Here is a 23,348-nt window from a genome sequence, read left to right on the forward strand (position 1 = left end):
ATGGCTCCCTCTCAGGCTATAAAGCTTTGATATACCTAAACTAGTCTTTCACCAAAAGTTAGCAGTAAACAACTGGTCTATAAAGCTTTCCAAGAAGCAAGAGAACACCCACCTGGTTGCTATAATTATGACTTCTCTTCATGACGACCTTTGAGGAATATAGTTAAAAAGCAGAGATGCCACTTTTCTGTTTTTCTCCACTGTTTATTTTGCACAGTAAATTGCCAGCTCTGTGTTTGACACAAGAGTAAAACACTGCTGGACTTCTTGTCTCTAATTCTTGAGAGAGCAGCAAAGCATATACCCTTTAATTCCAACATAATCAAGAATTTATTTTCTACAAACTACATTTTACCTTTTTCCCTTTCACGTGGCTATTGGTGTTTGGAGTATTTTCAAGTTGTTTGAGAATGTGCTTACTTCAAAATGGGTAATATATTTCTGCACACAGTGTGAAGACAGAGAAATGGATACTCCAGGGAGGTTAAGGAAAAACCTACATGTGGCTGGCTTGTTCTCCTGGCCTGTGACACTATTAGTCAAAGAATGCTTAATTAGTCAATATATTTGTAAAAATAAATGCCACAATCCTAACTTTGGCAAGCCAAGTATCACTAATATAATTTTGTGCATCTCAAAAACTTCACGATCGAAGGGAATGAAACTTTTCTCACTACTTGAGGTCTGTTTTGGCAATACCAGTTTAGCAACTGTGACTCTGAAAGGCGTTGAGTGTGGAGGGCTTGTTCCTCAGGGGAATTTAAGAAACGGAATAATGGATTGTGCTCTGAGTAGTTATGCACTCAGAGATTGTTGAGATACTAATTAATTTATACATCTGCAAATCTCAGTTCAAATATTTCGTTTTTTTGTTAATTAAAAAAAATTTAAATCAGTTGATTTACAACGTTGTATTAGTTTCAGGTGTATAGCAAAGTGATTCACTTATATGTAAATATTTTTCTTTTTGCCCTCTATACTACTAATAGATACCATGTTATGGGCTGAGAAACTGAAGCTGAATAAAATATGGTCTTTTTAATTTATTTATGCTTATTTATGCTCTCTTTTGGTGCATGTTCTGATAGAGGAAGAAGCATTGTTCATGGATTATCACAAGTAGCCTGGAAAACTCAGTGGTAGCAATGTATATCATACAAGGTCACATGGGATAAGGGGTACTTGGCCCAGTCTTCAGGGAGTGGAGGAGGACAGGAAGGTTAAAGGAGGGGCAGCTGGAACTGAATATTTGAAATAGAGTAGGACCTAGGGGAACAATGAAGGCAAAGGCTGGGAGGCATGAAGCAGCATGGAGTGAGTGGGTAACACAAGCAGCTTGAATTTCTAGTGACTAAAGAAACAAGATAATGAGTAGAGGAGATAAGAGCAGAAAAGTAGAATGAGATAAATTCTGGAGATGCTTGAATATCATCCTGAATAGGTGAAACTTGATCCTATAGGTAGTGGTTGGGGAATGGAGTAGTAAAAGTCAAGAAGTGAGGGACCAGCATGCTTTAATTTGGGTTTAGCAGCCGGAGTGGAATTGATTTGAGAATGACCTCAAAATTCCCCAAGCCAGGCTTCAATAATACATGAACCGTGAACTTCCAGATGTTCAAGCTGGTCTTAGAAAAGGCAGAGGAACCAGAGGAACCAGAAATCAAATTGCCAACATCCGTTGAATCATCAAAAAAGCAAGAGAGTTCCAGAAAAACATCTATTTCTGCTTTATTGACTATGCCAAAGACTTTGACTGTGTGGATCACAACAAAATGTGGAAAATTCTGAAAGAGATGGGAATATCAGACCACCTGACCTGCCTCTTGAGAAATCTATATGCACGTCAGGAAGCAACAGTTAGAACTGGACATGGAACAACAGACTGGTTCCAAATAGGGAAAGGAGTACATCAAGTCTGTATATTGTCACTCTGCTTATTTAACTTATATGCAGAGTACATCATGAGAAACACTGGGCTGGGTGAAGCAGAAGCTGGAATCAAGATTGCCAGGATAAATATCAATAACCTCAGATATGCAGATGACACCACACATATGGCAGAAAGTGAAGAACAACTAAAGAGCCTCTTGATGAAAGTGAAAGAGGAGAGTGAAAAAGTTGGCTTAAAGCTCAACATTCAGAAAACCAAGATCATGGCATCTGGTCCCATCATTTCATGGCAAATAGATGAGGAAACAACAGTAACAGTGACAGACTTTATTTTCTTGGGCTCCAAAATCACTGCAGATGGTGACTGCATCCATGAAATTAAAAGATGCTTACTCCTTGGAAGAAAAGTTATGACCAACCTAGACAGGATATTAAAAAGCAGAGACATTGCTTTGTCAACAAAGGGCCATGTAGTGAAAGCTATGTTTTTTCCGGTAGTCATGTATGGATGTGAGAGTTGGACAACAAAGAAAGCTGAGCGCCAAAGAATCGATGCTTTCAAACTGTGGTGTTGGAGAAGATTCTTGAGTCCATTGGACTGCAAGGAGATCCAACCAATCCATTGTAGAGGAAATCAGTCTTGAACATTCATTGATGGACTGATGCTGAAGCTGAAACTCCAACACTTTGGCCAACTGACTCATTTGAAAAGACTTTAATGCTGGGAACGATGGAAGGCAGGAGGAGAAGGGGACGACAGAGGATGAGATGGTTGGATGGCATCACAAACAATGGACATGAGTTTGAGTAAACTCTCGGAGTTGGTGATGGACAGAGAGGCCTGGCATGCTGCAGTCTATGGGGTCACAAAGAGTTGGACACAACTGAGTGACTGAACTGAGGCTGGAGGTCAAGGGACATTGCATTAATCTTGGAGGGAATGGATGAGGATGTGGGAGAGGACAGTAGGAGAGAAGACAGAGGGAATGGGTGGGCATAGGAAATCTTCTGGTGTTGAAGCTCAGGGGAAGTTTGAGGTTGGGGATGGGATGTGGGAATCACCATGGTGTAGGCTGAGATTCAGGGCAGATTAATTGTGATTAGTATGTTCACATGGAGGGTGCTCAGTAAGAAGAACAAGAGGCTAAGCTCAGTCTTCTGAGGAATATGATCTCTTTGAGTGGACAGAGAAAGAGAATGTCAGTGAAGGAGACTGGTACAGAGGAAAAGTGACAATCAGCAGAGTGTGCTGTGACAAAAACCAGGTGAGCAGAGCTGGAGACATTTTAACAACGATGCTGAGTCCTCACATCTGGCACAGTGCTACTTAAGCTGGCATTAATTAATCCATCCAACAAATATTTACTGGGTTTCAACTATGGATCATGTATGTGAATGTTCCTAGTATTCTAACGTAATTTTCCGGAAGTAGCAGTAGTGTTAGTTGTTCAGTTGTGTCTGACTGTTTGCAACCCCATGGATTGTAGTCCAGCAGGCTCCTCTGTCCATGGGATTTCCCAGGCAAGAACATGAGTGGGTTGCCATTAACTACTCCGGGGGATCTTCCCAAGCCAGAAATCAAACTTGGGTCTCTTGCATTGCAGCCAGATTCTTCACCATCTGAGCCACCAGAGAAGCCCATAAATTTTTTTCTGAAATCGACTTGCAGATAACTAATCTAATGCAAGCTACGAGACAAGTTTATTTGATTTCACTCTGGCATGTGCTTCTCTAGTGTTTTGTTTTGGCCCCATCATTGTTTTCAGTTTATTTCTATTTCTAACTTTAAGATTTTTTAAATACAGTACAAGAAGGCAGAGACTTCCATCTGAGCCTGACATGCAGAAGGGCAATGGCAGAGATGATGACTTGGTGAAATAAATGCTGTAAAGTAAGGAAAGCATTTTTCTCTCCGTTCTTGGAGTCAGCAGGCTGGACTTTGTTGGGAGAGACTAGGGGTTCCTCAGTGTTGAATGAGAAAGATTGGTATTCATTACAAAGTTTTCCTCTCTCTCCCTATGCTTCTTGTTCCTATAATAGTCAGTGTAAACGTGTCATATTTTTTCCACACTGTTATGTGCAAACAAAGCTTAACACCTGCTTGGTTCCTGATGTGTGATGCTGAAACCCAACTGAGGTTATTATTCATGTCAGATTAGCAGTGGATTTGGCTTCTTTTTATCATTTTCCCATGTAACAGAAGAGAACTGGGTCCATTATAGGTAGTCAGGGGTGTATTATTATTCACTTAGTTGCTTTTTACTCGTTGGCATGTTGAAGTCCCAGGGTTTCCCAGGTGGCCCAGGTAAAGAATCACCTGCCAATGCAGGAGATGCAAGAGACATGGGGTTCAACCCCTGGGTCAGGAAGATCCCCTGGAGTAACCTGCTCCAGGATTTTTGCCTGGAGAATCCCATGGACAGAGGCGCCTGGTAGGTTACAGTCCACAGGATTGCAAAGAGTCTGATGTGACTGAGCGAGCACGCACTGGGAGAAGCAAGGGGGATGAAGCATGTTTCAATATAAACATAAACATCAGTAATCATACATCAAATCCCAATATAATTAGTGTATTTGAGCACTTGTAATTTCATGACCAATGTCTTATTAATTAGTGAAAAACATGGTCAATGTAATAGTCTCAGCAATATGCCCCATTCTCCTAGCTAAGAGTTTATGTACACAGATTTGTTCTTATGGTTAAAAATCTTATCATCACATTCTCTTCTTACTCTCAAAATACCATTAGGCTTAAAGAACTGATGTTTTTTTTTTTTGGTAACTTCCACATGGCATCTGCTTGAACTACCCTTCACACTACTGCATTAATTGGCTGAATGTTTATCTCTTTGCACTTGCCTTTTGGAAACTGATCTTTTATTGGTTCTCTTTCTCCTAAATCTACAACCACAGCCTGCTTCATCTGGCAATATCATTGTTTTTCACTTGTCAACATGGTGTAGTGGTAAGAGCATGGGACTTAGAGTCCATCAGGCCTGGGCTTGAGTTCCAGCTCTAGAACTTTCTAGACATGTGATCTTGAACAATTTACTTCAACTATGTGAGAGGCTTTCCAACTGTAAAATGGGTTAATTAATGTTAGCCATCTTATAGGGTTATAGCAAAGTGAGTAGCATTGTGGTACAAATGCTACCAAAGTCTTCTTTTTTATCATAATTTTCTTACTATAGTAGGAAGCACACAGCCATTAAAATCAGATGCATTTGTTTGAACTACATCACTGTAAGCCAGCTGCCTTTCTGAATCTCAGTTTCCTCATCTGTTAGATGGAAATATTAGTGTCTTAGAGTGCTGACATGCTACTTCAAAGATGGAGATAAAATATGTAAAAAATGTCATGATGATGCCTAATAAAGTGATAAAAACCTGCATATGTGCATGTATGCTCATTCGTGTCCTATTCTTTGCAACCCCATGGACTGTAGTCCATTAGTCTCTTTTGTCCATGAGCTTCCTATGTAAGAATACTGGAGTGGATTGCCATTTTCTCCTCTAGGGATTATTCCTGACCCATGGATTGAACTCGAATCTCCTGAGTCTCCTACATTACAGGCAGATTCTTCACCTGCTGAGCCATCAGGGAAGGCCAAAGTGATAAATATTGTTTATCAAATCTTGTCAAGGATTTCTACAGTGACTCAATCCCCACACCTAAAGCATCCCTCCTTAAAATCAATCTCTTGCCCAGTCTACAAGTATATTCAGTATCATGGAAGGCTTTAGCACATGTAAAACATCTGGTCTCCTGGACATGTGTTATACACAGTTTACTAATCATGGAATCCTTTCCTATTATTTCTTCTTAGGTACAGGTATAAATGTTTTAATAGAAAATATTTTATCTCTAAATGCACTTGAAATTGCCTGTAGTTCATGCCATATTGTTCGCCTATATTGAAGCACTGCTGGGAGAGAGCCATGCATGCCTACACTCATTCACTCATTCGACAATACTTGTTGTCCTTCAACTATGTCCTCGGCAATGCTATAGGTGTTTGAGATGATCAATAAACGAGACAGAGAAATGTGCATTTCTTTGTGAAACTTATATGCCAGTGGAGGTAGGGAGAGAAACAATGAAAGTGGTTACCAGTTTATTGATAAATTTTATGGAAAAAGGAAATACTAAGGAAGATTAAGGGGATCAGGAGTCTGTGGTGGAATCCCAATTTTCCATAGGGTGGTTAGAAGCAACCTATTGTGAAGCTGACATTTAGTCAAAAATTTTAGAAAAGTTACTCAGAAACAACTTGAAAGATATACTACCTTTTTTCTAACTTAATAAGATCCCAATATTTCTGACTTGATTACTACATCCTGCCTTGCCTTTGTCTTACATGGACGTCATGGTATTACCCTGTTCCTGTTATGTTCTCCTATTCCCAACCCTGGTTCTCTGTAGTTGACAATCCCACATTGCCATAAAATGATATTCCAAAACTATAGATTCAATTGTGTGACTCTCCTCTTCAAAGGATCCAGTGGTTCTCTAGTGCTTTCAGAATCAAGTTGATGCCCCTTGACAGGACCTAATGTCTCTGGAACGTTGCTCCAACTGCTCTTATGCCATCTCCATCATTAGGGCAATAATTCAACCACTCTGGATTTTCTATGTTTTGCGTTTGCCATCATTCCCATCAGAAATACTCTTTCCCACATTTTATGCCTATTAGAAGTTGTACTCATCTTTCAAGTCCCAGCTCTAATCACATCTGCTTTGTGGAGCCATTCTGTGCCTCCAAGTGAAGTTAATTGCTCCAGGCCTTTCTCTATTTCCTTGGCCCTGAACACTGTATTGTTAGTGGATTAAATAGTCATCGTCTCTTGAAGTTGTCAATTTTTTCTCTACAGACAATCGTTCTCACTTATTATGAAATTTTTTAGAGTTTAGCACACTTTCTGACCCACGGTAGGCAACCCTGCTTACATGAATTATTCGAAATGGACAAGCCACATCTCAAATTTAAGTTCCAGTTTCCTCATCGTAAAATCGGCCAATGACACAGGTTCATGTGAAATAGATAGGGGTTAAATGAAATTACACGAGACAATGTCTCATTAGTTGAATGCTTCTTGGGTGGCATCTAACTTGCCTTCAGTAAATATTCTACGCATCTAACTTTGTTTTCTAAATTGCCTTTTAATGGTGATGAAATTCCATCACCCATCTTTTTTAGTTCTTTTTATAGCATCATGGCTTCGTAATAGTCACTATTTTTTCTTTCTGGATTTCTGAAAGCACTTCTTCAGTTTTCTGTTTCTAAATGACTTTCATATAGTCTCTTTGGCTTAATTAATATTTTGTTTTTTTAGAGTAGGTTTTGGTTTACAGAAAAATTGACTGGAAAGTACAGAGAGCTCTCATATACCCCACACAGGGACCCACTCCCTCACTATCTACATCCCCCACTGCAGTGGGTAACTTGTCTCAAGTAATAGATGAACCTACATTGGCACATAACTTATCACCCAAAGTCCATAGTTTATATTAGGTCCACTCTTGGTGTGTATATTCTATGGGTTTGGACAAATGTATAATGATGTGTATACACCATCATAGTGTCATACAGAATAGTTTCCCTCCTGAAAAATTCCAAATCTTGTGTGTCATCCTTCTAATCTAAAAGACTTTTAGGGAAACTGAGGAAACTTGAATGTGATCTGTTGGTTAGATGGTAGCAAAGTATAAGTGTTAATTTTCTAACTTTGAGAAATAATTGTAGACAGACATTGCGGGTATTTAAAACAATATAGGAGAGTTACTTTTGCTTATAGGACATATAAATAAAGTATTTGCCTTTTCATACTGTTCATGGGGTTCTCAAGGCAAGAATACCGAAGTGACATTCAAAAAACTAAGCTCATGGCATCCAGTCCCATCACTTCATGGCAAATACATGGGGAACAATGGAAACAGTGACAGACTTTATTTTCTTGGGCTCCAAAATCACTGCAGATGGTGACTGCATCCATGAAATTAAAAGACACTTGCTCCTTGAAAGAAAAGCTATGACCAACCTAGTTCAGTTCAGTTCAGTTCAGTTGCTCAGTCGTGTCTGACTCTTTGCGACACCATGAACTGCTGCAGCATGCCAGGCCTCCCTGTCCATCACAAACTCCCAGAGTCCACCCAAACCCATGTCCATTGAGTCGGTGATGCCATCTAACCATCTTATCCTCTGTCATCCCCTTCTCCTCCTGCCTGCAATCTTTCCCAGCATCAGGGTCTTTTCCAATGAGTCAGCTCTTCACATGAGGTGGCCAAAGTATTGGAGTTTCAGCTTCAGCATCAGTCCTTCCAATGAGCACCCAGGACTGATCTCCTTTAGGATGGACTGGTTGGATCTCCTTGCAGTCAAGGGACTCTCAAGAGTCTTCTCCAACACCACAGTTCAAAAGCATCAATTCTTTGGCTCTCAGCTTTCTTTATAGTCCAACTTTCACATCCATACATGACTACCAGAAAAACCATAGCCTTGACTAGACAGACCTTTGTTGACAAAATAATGTCTTTGCTTTTTAATATGCTGTCTAGGTTGGCCATAGCTTTCCTTCCAAGGAGTAAGCGTCTTTTAATTTCATGACTGCAATCACCATCTGCAGTGATTTTGGAGCCCAAAAAAATAAAGTCAGTCACTGTTTCCACTGTTTCCCCATCTATTTGCCATGAATTGATGGGACTGGATGCCATGATCTTAGTTTTCTGAATGTTGAGCTTTAAGCCAACTTTTTCACTCTCCTCTTTTACTTTCATCAAGAGACTCTTTAGTTCTTCTTCACTTTCTGCCATATGTGTGGTGTCATCTGCATATCTGAGGTTATTGATATTTCTCCAGCTTGTGCTTCATCCAGCCCAGCGTTTCTCATGATGTACTCTGCATATAAGTTAAATAAGCAGGGTGACAATATACAGCCTTGATGTACTCCTTTTCCTATTTGGAACCAATCTGTTGTTCCATGTCCAGTTCTAATTGTTGCTTCCTGACCTGCATAGAGATTCTTCAAGAGGCAGGTCAGGTGGTCTGGTATTCCCATCTCTTTCAGAATTTTCCAAGTTTATTGTGATCCAGCCTAGACAGCATATTATAAAGCAGAGACATTACTTTGCCAACAAAGGTCCATCTAGTCAAAGCTATGGTTTTTCCAGTAGTCATATATGGATATGACAGTTGGACTATAAATAAAGTTGAGTGCTGAAGAATTGACGGTTTTGAACTATGGTGTTGGAGAAGACTCTTGAGAATCATTTGCACTGCAAGGAGATTAAGCCAGTCAATCCCAAAGGAAACCAATCCTGAATATTCATCGGAAGGACTGATGCTGAAGCTGAAACTCCAATACTTTGGCCACTTGATGGGAGGAACTGACTCACTAAAAAAGACCCTGATGTGGGAAAGACTGAAAGCAGGAGGAGAAGGGGATGGCAGAGGATGAGATGGTTGGATGGCATCACTGACTTGATGGACATGAGTTTGAGCAAGATCCGGGAGATGGTAAAGGACAGGGAAGCCTGGAGTGATGCAGTCCATGGGATCACAAAGAGTCAGACCCAACTGAGTGACTGAACTGAACTGAAATAAAGTATTTAGGATTCAGGATATCATGTTAGCAACTTACTCTCAAAAGGTTTAGGGAAAATAGTTCTTCATACTGTGTGCACAATTTTCTCCAAGTCTGAGATTATTTTTTAAAAGTTTGGAGAGGGGAAAAGAAGTTTATATGGAGAAGTCTGGACGTGTGAGCAGCAAACACATTAGTGGGGGCTTGTTTAATAGTTATGGGAAATGCAGCTCTAGAAACGTGACAGGGGAATTTGCCTATGATGGTGCCAATGCATAGCCAAAGCTGGGATTCTAGGAGTGGGGAGCTCAGACCTGACTTTGCATTTTCACAGTGGAATGTTTTCAGAGCGAGTACCTACTTTCCCTGGCTGGCTCCTTCCTCTTCTGTAAAATGAGGGGCTGGTGTAGCTCCCTTCCATTCTAAAATGCAATGCTGTGATTTCACCTCCTACTATATGGCAGCTCACCAGCAGCTAGCTCTGCGGCAGCCTTTGAGGCCAAGTTCTCAGTCCCCTGTGTCTTGCTGCCCCGAGGAAGTCTCTGACTGATGTGGTGCTGCTTCATTTGACAGTTTGGTCACCTTGGCTTGATTTAATTCTCCTCAGGCAGGAGAATTAGTGTCTCTGACATGCAGAACTCCAGGAAGGGAGTGCAACCGGGTCTAATAGTACAGTGACGGCTTCAAGAAAAATCCAGTCTCTCTTCTGGCCTGGATAATTCCAGCAGCGTGACTTGAGACTCAATTGCACACTGGCCACAGAGAACGTTTCCTTGGAGGGTCTCCAAACGTGAATTCTGGACATGATGGCAGAGCCAGAAGGTGACAAGCCAGATGGGCAGTGCTGGTGCATGATGAGAGCCCATCTCCCCACACCCCGGCCTGTCAGGGTTGGAGAACACACGAGGAAATGTTAGCAACCTCCACATGTATACATGCCAACCACACATAAAAATCAGTCATTCCAGTTGACATTTTGCCAATGGAAATTAATATGTCATAGTGTGTTGGGAATGCTCTCTACTTAATAATAACCAGACTTAAGAGAATGAGAACAATATGCAAGACTACTGAAAAATTAAGGGCAATAATCTGTATGTCATATTTTTCATATAGTGTAAATTTCCAAGTTCCAAAGGCTGCAGACTTTATATGTAATTTAACTGAGGATCTTTCCATCACGTGTTTGTTATTAAGAATCAGTGTTGTATCAGGAGGACTTAGACACTTGAGAAAGAACACCAGCAGGATTTAGGAATTTCTTTACCAAATTAACCGAGTGTCTGGCACATAATTGGTGCTCAATAAACACTCAGTGAATAGATATATAAAAGAATATATTTACCTGTAGTGGTGACATTCATGGAGGTGGACTCAAGTAGCTAACAATATATTTAAAACATTTCACAATTCAGGTTCTCACAAATTAGGTAGAATTCCAAACCAGACAGAGAGTTAATAAAAATTGATTGAAACTAATGATAATTATTTCCTGAATGAAATAGAGAGCTCAACCTGAGATCTTTTTCTGTTTTCTTGAACTCAGTTTCTCTCTTTGTCTTTTTAGCTCCAGGTAAGATAGTTTTGGGAACTTCCCTGGTAGCTCAGTGGTAAAGAATTGCCTGATAATGCAGGAGACCTGGGTTTGATCCCTGGGTCAGGAAGATCACTTGGAGAAGGGAATGGCAACCCACTCCTCTATTCTTGCCTGGGAAATCCCATGAACAGAGGAGCCTGGAGGGCTACAGTCCAGGGGGTCACACAAGAGTCAGAGGTGACTGAGAGATTAAACAACAAAAACAGGACAATTTTGGAGATATTGCCTCTTCTACACCCCCGCCCTCCAACCTGGCAGGTAGGGTCACCATAGTATAGACTGATTTTTCCCTATGTTTGCACTGAAATGTCTCTAATGCTGCTCAGCCTTGCTGCAGGGATGATGGCTTGCTTATAAAGCTTGGGTAATGAATAGCTCAAGATTTATTTTCACATTTATTCAGGACAATCTTCTCACTGTCACTGTGCCAACACCATCAGTACAACTGAATGTTGTATTGAAAAAAAAAAAAAAGCATAGCTTTGGAGAAAAAGAAAAAAGTTTGAGCATGAATGTCTGCTCTGTCATCATCAATTGCATGCATGACCTTGAACTGGTTACTGAACATATTTGAGCCGCATTTTCCTCTCAATTGTTGTTCCAGTTAAACAAGAACACATCTGTACAGAGCCTGGTACCTCCTAGGCCTGCAGTGTTAATTTCCTCCTAGTTAATTTCTAGGGGCCCACCTAGGCTTTCTTGTTTTGTGCCTGCCTTTCTCTGTTCTCCCTTCTCTTCTGTTTCTAACCTGAAGCAAATAAATAAATCACTAGTTCACCCTATCTTGGATTTGCCTGGTGGTTCAGTGGTAAAGAATCTGCCTGCCAGTGCAGGAGATTTGCATTCCATTCCTGAGTTGGGAAGATCCCCAGGGAAGGAAATGGCAACCCATTCCAGTATTCTTGCCTGGGAAATCCCATGGACAAAGGATCCTGGCAGACTATAGTTCATGGTGTCACAGAGTTGGACATAACTTAACAACTGAACAAAGCTTACCCTACAGTTGGACCATTCCTGTGATGTTGTAACTTGGTCAGCATCTCCTTGTTGATCTCATAGGGAAGGTGGGAGTTTGTGACTCTTGGAGGTGCCCCAGGTTCTCTTCAGCCAAAACAGAAGTCAGAAGTCTGTTATTTGAAACCCTGATGGTTTCAGTAGAAACTTGTATGATTTTTAAGTTCACGTTCATGCTTTAAATTCATACTCTTGCTCAATTTATATAGCTTCACATGAAAACTTTTCCCTCAGGGTAGACTCAAATTGCCTTGCCTCTTTCTGTGGGAAGTGAGACACCAGCCATTGCCACAGCTGATGCTCAGCATCATGGCTACCTCCAGACCCCTAGTACTGTTAGGTGTTATGGCCTATTTTCAAAATACGGGCTAGAGTGATTGTTTCAAACATGTCAGATAAAGAACACAGTGAGGGCTATATTATTTTAAAGAATAAATGTGTTCATCACCTCACTCCATGTGTAAATTTCTATTTAAATACATGTATATATTAAAAATGTTTCAGAGTACTACTTTCATGTGAATGTGAAAACAATATTTCAGTGAATGCTTATAGCCATCCACTTGTTTGCATTTAAATCACTATTATAGACATTATTGAAAATTAAAAAAAAAAGTAAAGAACACTCCACTCTCAGGGCTGTCCAGTGTCTTCACATCTTACCTAGAATAAGATCAGGGTCTTGATCCCCAGAGCCCAGGTGAGCCCAAGGGACCTGGCCTTGACTCCTCTGCAACCTCACTTTATTCTTGCCCTTGTTCACTGTGCTCCAGCCCCACGGGCCTCCTTTCTGTCTCCTCACACAGAGGTCAAGGTCCCACCCCAGGGTGTTCACGCCTGTGGTACCTATGCCTGGATGCTCCTCCCTCCATGGAGGTAGCTGTGTCATTCTACCTTCTACTCCAGTGTGACCGCTGCAGGGGAGTCTGACTACTCTGTCTAAATTAGTACTGGGGACCACCACTCTCTGCTCCTCAATCTGCTTTATTTTCTGGAACACATAAGCACACATTGGTCATTTGTTTATAGCCTGTCTCTCCCTCTAGAACATGGAATCTCTAGAATTCAGGGACATGGTTTTCTTCACCACGGTATCCCTTTTGCTGTGTTATCTCCAGAGCCTGGAAGAATGCCTGGCCTAGAGAAGGCACTTGGTAGATGTTTGGTGATTAAATGAAGAGAGAGTTTAGTTTAGAACAGTACTGAGGCTGTTCAGTGATTTGGTAAGAAAAGGGCAGTGAAACTACTTTTGTTCTAAAAAGACATCTAGATGCCACATCTCCATAATAAGGACAAGAACAACAGCAATGTAATAGCTTCAATTTATTGAACATTATGATGCCTTGCTCAGTGGGAATCTTCAAGTTGTTTGTGATCATTCATGAGCTTATAATTTTATCACTTTGGTCTATGTAAAAATGTGCAGTAGTTTATTAGAAGGTTATTACAAAGAAAATGTGCAGTTTTTATGCTACTAGACTAAGCGCATCATGAAAATTATACTCCCATCTATTGATGTACACAAAATGTTATGTCAGGTCCTCCTACAACTTCAGTCCTTTCCCCTGACACACCCCCAACACCCTACCACTTCCCCATCTCCTGGCAAACAAATCCAGACAAAGCATACTTGATCACAAGATTGGGATTCTGAAACCTGAGCACTAGAATGAGACAGATCTGATTCAAATGGATGTGCCCTTGGACAACTTATCTAAAGTCTCCATGCCTCAGTTTCCTCATTTTTTAAATGGGGAGAATTATAGTATCTAATCATGGGTACGTCTTATTTGATATATATAAACAAAATAATACATAATGTGATTAACATAAAGCTAACACTCAAAAATTGTTAACATTAGAAAAGAAGGGGTGGAAGGATTGGAGGTTTAAGAAAGGCAGTTCTTTTCTAACGTGAGATAAAGAAATATATTTAGAATATATTATCACAATTACACCAGAAATTCAGAGGAAGTTGACAATATGCTAATTTAAAATGGTGGCAGATCTCTGCTCTGCCGAATGCCTTATGAATCTCAAACGCAATCGTCCTGAGAGCCCTCGCTAGGGTCAGATACATGACTGGGGTTCTTTCAGGTCTCAGCCCCAGTGAGGGAGTCTTCAGAGTTTGTTTCAAGCCATTTTCTTTGATTTTTTTTCCTTTTTTTTCAGCACAATTTTCATCAATTGCTTTACAGGAAACCTTTTTGCTCCCCCCGGAACGGTGTGGGAGGAGTAGTTCCAGAATGACTAAGGCCTGACGGGCTTGCCTGTACATGGGTCAGATGTGAGAGAGCTGCCCCACGGGCGAGGGCAGACCAGGACCCTTTGTGTTCCTCAGAGGGAGACATTAAGGGTTCGTGGCCTTCTTTTAAAACACAGCCACTTCTCTTAAACTGCATGCAAAAGTAGGCATTACTGACCTCATGTGGGTATTAGGGCAATTTCTTTAGTATTCCTTTTATTTAGCATCAGCTTTTACTTGGAGGAAGAATATATATTATTTCAAATGGTTACATACACACACACACACACACACACACACACACACACACACACACACACACACCCCAGATACCTGTATATCTGAGGCTGAGGAAGATCCAGAGAGACCAAAATAAAGTAAAATAATCCAAGGACATATCCTTGAAATGATCTTGAGTCAACTCAATAACAAAACTTCATCTCTCTAAGGTAAATTTTATAGCCCGAGAGGAGGTGTTAGTGCAGACGTCTGCCATGTATATGTATGCGTGGTTGGAAGTGGGGGCAGGGCCACCACGATAAAGAAGGATAGAAACAGACACTAGTCCAACAGAAATAATTTTCTCTTTCTTGCATATCCTCCCACTCATAATAAAATATACTTTTCCAAATTACACATCAGCTGTTTGCAATGTCTGAGACCGAGTGCCTGGGCTGCGATTTTTTTTTTTCCCCCAGCAGGAAGCTAGGAAATGAGTCATAAAACATTAATACTGCCTTAAAATAACTTAGGGTAGGGTGATCCCAAGATGAACTCAAGTTGAGCACCAGAGGGAAGGAAGCTGCACCTCCAGAGGAGAAATTTCATTAAAGAGGACTTGGCCTTTCCCACGGAGAGCTCCGGGTCTGACTTCTTGAGGCTGGGAGGGTTGTATCATGCTGAGTGGGAACTCTGGCTGCTTCACACATGTGGGGAACACTCGACTTCTCAGAAACAGAAATAACTGAAGAAGTGAGGCAAACTTGATTCTAAACAAATGGATTCTAACCAATCTATTTTTAAGTTTCCACAATCTCAACTGAATTCAGGACTTCACTAATTTGGACATGTAATAAGTAGACTGGAATATTCAATAATGGTTAAGGGCATAAATTTAGGAGTCACACAGTCACACAGGTTAGAATCCTGACTTTGCCTTTAATTAGCTGTGACCTTGAATAATTTTTTTTTTTTACTCTCTCTCACTTCTGTTTTCTCTCCTGCAGATCTGGGACAATAGTAATTATAAAGTAATTTTGAGAATTAAATGAGATAATGAATGCAAAATCATCTGTGATTTAAAAGTAAAGCCATAATCCCTTTCATAAATTGCCATAATCTTTCACTCTACTTATTATAAAAAGTCCAATTTTCCATTGTATCTCCTTTCCCCGAGTTATTTCTGGGAATACTAAAGAAAACACTTCTAGTTCTACAAAACACCCTTGGAGATTATTCTTCCTATGAAAGAGCTCTGTTCCAGACTTCTCCTGTAACCTCATACCATTGTAGAACTCACCTCTCTGGGCTTGAATCAGTTAAAATGAAGTCAGCTAGGCCACATAGTGCCTTTGTGTGAATCAACAAAAATTGCCCTTTCCAGATAGGGTGAGGGTTTCAGGAGCAGACAGATAAGACCTTTGGATGAATTAGAAAATAGAGTCCTTTTTATCCAAATGGACTCAGCTCTACATCAGATTCATGGTTTGTTGAGGGGAGTACAGGGTGACTTCAGCCCCCATTCCTTTTACCAGTCAGATGCTTTTGTGCAATAAAAAATCAACAGAAGCATAAGTAACTCTGGGTAGTCCCTGGCTGCATGCAACAGAAAATCCCAAAGCAATACTGTCTTAAGCAAATTAACGGTTTATTTCCTGCTCATATAAAAGGAAGAAGAGCTTCTAGGGTGGATCTGACCACTTCATAGTGTCATTAGATTCCATAGTTCCTGTTTTTCTGTTCCACTATCCTAAATAAATAGCTTTCATTGTCAAGGTCATCTAATAATCTACAATAAACACAGAGCTTGAACTATCTTATCCAAGTTTGAAATAGAAGGATGGAGGAAGGGATGAAGATGAGCATCACAAAGATACTTTGGCATAAATCTTATTGATCAAAAATTGATCATATGAGAGATTTTAGGTAACTTATCCAGGGCCATATATGGTGATTCTGTTATTGAGTACAAGAAGAAAATGGAATGTTGCAGGTAGGCAATTGGAAATTTCTCAAAAGGCTTTTCTTGCTCCCAGTTCCACTTTGCTTGAAAACACTAACAGTCTGACTTGATCGATTTTAATTGAATGCAGAGAATAAGAAAACCATACTGCAGAAAGCTGAAGGCAGTTAAGCATGTGGGTTCTAGAGTCAGATTAGCTGGGTCCAAACATTGACAGTATGATAATTTCTTGGCTGTGAGACCTGGGCAGCTTTTGTCCTAACCTTTCAGGATATTTAGTTCCCAATCTTCAAAATAATAGGGTTGTTAGGAATATTGAGTGAGATAGTATACATGTAGCCCATTTAGTGCAGAATGGATGTATTCTCAGAAATTTGCACTCTCAAGGGTGTGAGAACAGATAGACTATGATAAACCTCTGGCCATGGTTTCTTGACGATACCATTTATAAGAATGTTGGTCTATCCTTCCATTCTGCAGCGATGTTTATGAAGTCCTTCTTATTATCAAAAGACTCACTAATCCCTACTTCCCTCTCTCTGTGTTGAAGGCCATGCTGTTTCCTTCCTGATAGTAGAAACTTTCACTTCCTTTGGGGATGCTCCTAATCCTACCCAGAGGCATAGTCTGAATTCCATTGTCCTGACAAGATGATCACAAAGATAGAAAGTATATCACTCCAAAAGTAATTTTTTTTCCAACTTGAGTAATACCATGAGTGAGTTCTAAAATCTAGTCTAAGTCCACATTTTGGAAACACATTTCTCTACATAGGCAAAGACAACATAGAGCTTGATTTCATTTGTAACACAGCAATAAACAAATACTTCATATCTTATTCTAAAAGCATCACAGGGTGACATCACAGTTTTTCTTTTCCTAAAAATCTATGAATGGAACTTGCTTTGTATCAGTAATATCAAGTTTTTTTTTTTTTTTTCTGATCATAATCCCAACCTTCCACTCCCTAAAGGTCCCAGAGGTCTCTATATGGAGAAACTGAAAACTGTCAACCACTTCCAAATTGAACTTCTGTTGCTTAAAGCAAAGAAGGGTCTCTTTCACTGGAGACCTCACTACAATATATATATAGTTCTTGCCAGTGATTAACATATGATAAGCACTAAAACGGTAGTTATTGTTCCTACCTGCATCTTTCCAACCACAAAAATTACTTTTCATAGCTTTGAATAAAGGGCTGATGTAAAATAAAGTTGCAGTATTGTAAAAATCATGATCATGTAAAAGTAAAGGTCCAGTGTTAATTGCAAAAGATAGTACATTCCTGTGAGTTTCCTTGTAGCCAGGACAAAGAAAGGAAACATGCCAAGCTTTATAACTAAGTATTCTCATTGTTCAAGTGAGCAATTTTTTTCACAGCAGTACACTCTAAAAGATATTTCCCCAATGGTCTGCTATAGAAAGCACTGAGAGACATACTAATACAGTGTCCTTGAAAACAGATTTACAAAATCTTTACTAATAGTTTTCATATGTGTATTTCTTATGAAAACTAAGAAAAGCTAAAGGTACAGGGTTATAGTGCAACTTAAGGCAATTCTAAAGGCAGCTAAGCTGAAGTGGAGGTCTGCCTGGACGGATGGGTAGATGTGAGAATGCAAGGGAGCAGGTGTAAGGCTAGTGTGTTAGGCCAGCTACCCCAAATATTCCTCCTTCTCCATCGTATGGCAAACATATGACAGTGAACTGTTCAGTGGCTATTTTCAGAGGATGTGGCAAAGACCAGAGGAGTTGTTGAGAGAGTTGAGGTATCTTTAAAACACCTCAACTTTATCTTTAAAATAAAAGGTGGGGGTATCTTTAAAAAAATAAACAAATAAAGTTTGCTGAGTGATTTAAATACACTTAACTACAATTTCCCTTTTAAAGTTTTTCTTATTGTAAAAATAAAATACATACAATATACAAATGAAATTGGTTAATAAAGAAACAAACGACTTACGCTCCTGCAATTATATGTTTGCATGCGAAATCACTTCAGTCGTGTCTGACTCCTTGTGACCCTATGGACTGTAGCCCACCAGGCTTCTTTGTCCATGGGATTGTCCAGGCAAGAATACTGGAGTGGGTTGCCATGCCCTTCTTCAGGGGATCTTCCCGACGGAGATCAAACCTGTATCTCTTGTGTCTCCTGCATTGGCAGGTGGGTTCCCTACTGCTAGGACCACCTGGGAAGCCTCATAATATGATTATGTGGTGATTTTAAAATATATCCATAAGTTCTTTGATAATCCTCTTCTCAAAAGGGGGAAGCTGATCCTCTCTCTTTAAATGAGGGTTGGATTTAGCAGCTTAATTCTAACAAGTAGAATGTAGTGACAGTGAAAACACATGAGACTTCCAAGCCTATGTCATGGAAAACCTGTGGTTTCCTCCTTGCTCTTGGATCCCTTGCTCTGGAGGAAGACACATGCCATTATTTAAGGATACTCGGAAATCTTAGAGAGGCCCACGTGGTGAGGAATTGATGCTTCCTACTAATAGACAACTAGAAACTGAGACCTCCTGCTCAGCCATATGAGTGAGCCCTCTTGGAAGCATAACTCTTAGCCTTAAACTTTCAGATGCCTGCGGCACTAGCCCTAGATGGCAGCTTGACAATGACTTAATGAGAGACCCTGAGTCAGAACTACACAGTGAAGTCATTCCCAAATTCCTAACCTGCAGAAGAATCTGAGATCATAAGTGCTTGTTGTTCCAAGCTGCTAAGTGTGAGGAGTAATTTCGTTATAAAGCAACAGGAATTTATATAATCACCATTAATACTCTCAGTATATTTTTTCAATTCTCTATTTCATTTGTCTCTGCTCTAATCTTTATTATTTCCTTACTTGCGCTATTTTTGGGTTTAGCTTGTTCTTCTTTTTCTAGTTTCTTAAGTTGTAACGGTAGGCTGTTGATTTCAGATCGTTCTGATCTGTTTCTGTGTCTCTTCTTGAATCTTTGAAGTAGCTGGTTGGCCTGTATTGTGAGTGCAGACTGCTCCAAGTGGGGTCTTGAAGAGCTCAGACACTAATTTCAGTTGAGTTCTGCTGCATCATTACTTACAAGTGCACCAAAATCCAGACAGCAGGGACCATGGTCCAAAACACTAGGAAGCAAGACGTGAGCTTACGAGCTGTATGATCATAAATAGGGTCAAGGCTCACTTTTGTCAGTTATAAATTTATGGGCTAATAATTCTTACCTTATAAGGAGGGTAGTGAGGATATAATCAAATAGCTTTAGTAAAAGTACAAAGTAAAAATATAAAGATAGTATCTCTTCCTAGAGCATGAGCATCATGGAGGCAGGGAACTATGCCTTTTTCTCCTTTCAGTGAATGAATTCTGTAGCAGCTTTGACTGGGCTTGAATTCTATATAGAAGCCATGGATCTCCAGCATCTAGCAAATGATGGGCACTTAGCAAATGTCAATTTCATGAAAGAACCAATTACTCTTACCTTGAGTGATGACATGTGTGACCTTTGATAAGAGTTCACCATCATATCCCTCTGCTATTCTTCCCACTAGTGCGGTTCCTTTATCAATAAGAACTCCTCCGGGTCAGTTCTTTCACAGACAGAGCCAGTACCAACACAGATGTTTGCCGTTATCTTGGGAGATGCTGTCCTACTGAGGTGACTGAGAAGATGCGGGAGAAAAATCAGGAAGAGGAGTAGCATTCACTTGTCAGTGTTTCTTCATCTGCTTCTTGTCATCTTTCTTGCCTCCCTAACTCTCTCTCTCTCTCTGTCTCACACACACACACATACTTGCGTGTCTGCTCTCTTTCACTCAGAAAGACACACACACACCTCCCGAGTATCACTTTTGGGCTGAAATCCAAAGTCTTCTCTTATCTGAAATTCACTGTGCATTTGCCTCTTGGCAGAGCCTACAAACAGCTCAGTGGGTGTTTTTATAGTCAGCACTAAAAAAAATTGCTACACTACTAATATAGTTTTCCTTATTGTTGTAACTGTTGGCAAGGGCAAATGTCTGGGGAGATTGACTGCATGAAAGGCTTCATTATGCTCCAAGAATATTTTTGATAGAATTGCAACAGCTCCTGAATGACTGTCAACTTCACCATGTGACTTACACCCCCTCTGCCCCTCCCTAATTGGTCCTCAAACTCACAAAAACATTCAGGTCAGTTGTTGAGCATCTGAATCTTTTCAAGTAATTAGTAGGTAGAATTACCAGATAGCAGGCAGTGTTTGCTTGTGATCTGTCAATCAGGGCTGCTTTAGGGGTAATTGTCACCTGGAATGGTCTTGTAACCACGTTCAGTTTAAAGTGTTGGGACTTCCCTGGCAGTCCAGAGGTTAAGATTCCACAGGTTTGATCCAAGGTCAGGGAGCTAAGATCCCATATGCTCTGCAGGAAGGCCAAAAAGTTAAAAAAAAAAAAAGTATCAGTAGAAAGTTTATTTCTGTCTTTTGTTTCCACTACCAGGTTGTGAGTTTTCCCTTTAAAATCCAGGCTCAAAGTAAGACAGATATTTGGAACATAAAAATTTCAAGGGAAAAATTTCCCCAGCAACCTCAAATATAAAAAAGCATTCAGGCATCCTTCCTCAAAGACTTGATAGGGTTATATCAACTCATATATTCAAGGGAGATACGTAGTATCTGATGAATGTAAGATGGACATTAAGCCTTTTACCAAGCAAAGTTTCACTTTGCCAGCTAGGTTGAGGACAGGCAGTGGTGCACATAAAGGTCTTCTAATGCTAACACTTGACTACTAATATTGGTGGCTGCTACCACCATTAGACTTCCTTCTTTTTGGCAACCCATGGACCTGTTTTTCTTAATTCTTCACTGAACTGATTTTTAGCTCAAGATAGATAGATGTGCCAAAACGACAAAGTGTATATTGAATAGACAACGTGCCTGGATTTACAGAGCACTAGCTCAGGAACACATTTTTCCATTAGCAGAGCCCGGGTCTTGGCTGCAAAGTTTTGTGACGGCTCTTGGGATCAGTCCTGGGTCAAGGTGCTGTGAGGTCCAGCTGACTGCTTCATTCTCAGAAATACCTTCACTTTTTGAAGTCCCCTTGTTGGAAAAAATCCCTCCTTGTTTTATATTTAAAGGCAGTGTCCCCTTTTCTTCCTTCTTATCTTTTCCTTTTTTTTTTTCTGACTCACATATAGAACCAAGATGTTGGGTTCCAGAAGCCCATATGCTAATTCACAGATGGTTTTTAGTGATAATTTTTTCCTTGCCATTTGAATCATTTAGGTAATGTGTTTTATTTTTCAATACAGAATAAAAAAAATTCTAAATAGACATCAGTGTCATATGGTACCTTACAATGTCTTCAGGTACTACAATCAATGTGGTTTGGATACAGATTTTACTATGAAGTTTTTCTTGGACTTGGTTTCTTGAAGAGTTCACTTAAGGATGAATTCTAAAATGCTGCTGATACAACAGCTCATATTTAACATTTTTTTCAAATTTATATCTAATCAAGATAAATATTGCAATAGATTCTCTTTATAGGTAAAAGAACAAGTGGTACTGGAAAAAAGAGTAACTTGCTTATAATCTTATAACCAATACATTCCATTAATATATTTTAAGAAAGCATAATCAATTTTTATTGGGGGAGAAACATAATAGCAAGGAGAGAAATGTGTTTTCACATGGACTTGTCATGGGCACTCAACATTTACTTGTCTTTAGTATAGTATCATAGAAATGAAGACTGAAACTTGAGAAAATAAACCCACTGGAAACTTACCTCCATAATGTGCAGATGATTAAAAGTCTCCCCCCGCCACCGCCCCCGCTCCCCGGCCGCATCTCTTTTATTAAATGGCCATCAGCCAATACACAAGTGATCTCTGTAACTTTGCATATAAAGAACAGCCAATTCATGGTATAACTAAGCTTCATTGCATAAGTCCTACTCTGTTGAGGATTTCTGATACATTCTAAGGCAACCTGACAGATGTGTCATAATGTCTAATCCCTTTAAACACCCAGAACACTCGGAAAGCGGATGTTTTAAAAGAGCAAATTGGAGAGCAAGCTGTTTTTGTATTGAGCTTTCTTCTCCACTGTCCACACTGCCCCTGAATCCATTCTTCTGCAAAGTATTTGGGGATAGGCAAACCCAGGCATTTACACAGTGATAGGGAAATGGGAGCTAGCTGGTGTGTCTTTGCAGCTGAAACCATAAAGATACAAAGACAGGAACCTAAATGAGCTTGCCTTTCCCCCAACAAACCCCTGCAGGCCTACAGTTTTATTAAGGAGGTCTCCTTTGGCCCAGCTACTCAGGCGCAGCATGCTTTCATAACTGAGTTAAAGAAATGCATCCTGGATAGGAGTCTGGGAGGGCCAGAGAAAAAAGTGGGGATATTCTCATAATGAAAGAAATAAGAGCTGCCCTCCAAAGATCCTTTCAAACCTGCTCCGTGTTTTGGAGCTCTGTACCAGATTTCTGGATTGCATAAATCCATGCTCAGCGATGGCACGCTGCCAGATTCCATGGAGGCCGGGAGTTGCTTTCACGGAGAGAAGTGACACCCTCGGAATTGCACACAGTTGTGAGGTCTGCTTCTCAGACATTTGGATTACTGCCACGAGGAAGGGAGGGAGGAAATTGGGCCAGTATGCATTCTGTTACAGACCAGCCTTTTGGATGACAGAATTCTTTCCAATCAAAATGCCATGGATTACTCCCTGCTGTGAGCTAATAGGGTGCTAATTAGCATATTTCATTTATTTACTTAACTGGGATAGAAACCATTGGGCACGTGGCCCACTTAGAATGGTTTCCTGGGGAAGACATGAACTGCTCTAAGCATTACCTCCAT

General features: G+C 40.2%; 1 long non-coding RNA gene across 1 annotated transcript; it reads right to left on the reverse strand.

Annotated features, from left to right (window-relative positions):
• Positions 1–9,388: 9,388 nt before the first annotated feature.
• LOC122436778 lies at positions 9,389–20,414 on the reverse strand. Its single transcript, XR_006268117.1, has 3 exons — positions 19,975–20,414; positions 12,065–12,169; positions 9,389–10,353 (listed from the first exon to the last, which is right to left on the reverse strand). It is a non-coding gene; the product is annotated as an uncharacterized LOC122436778 (long non-coding RNA).
• Between the last annotated feature and the right edge of the window lie 2,934 nt (positions 20,415–23,348).

This window comes from Cervus canadensis, chromosome 2 (genome assembly GCF_019320065.1).
Source record: "Cervus canadensis isolate Bull #8, Minnesota chromosome 2, ASM1932006v1, whole genome shotgun sequence".
NCBI classification, from domain to species: Eukaryota; Metazoa; Chordata; class Mammalia; order Artiodactyla; family Cervidae; genus Cervus; species Cervus canadensis.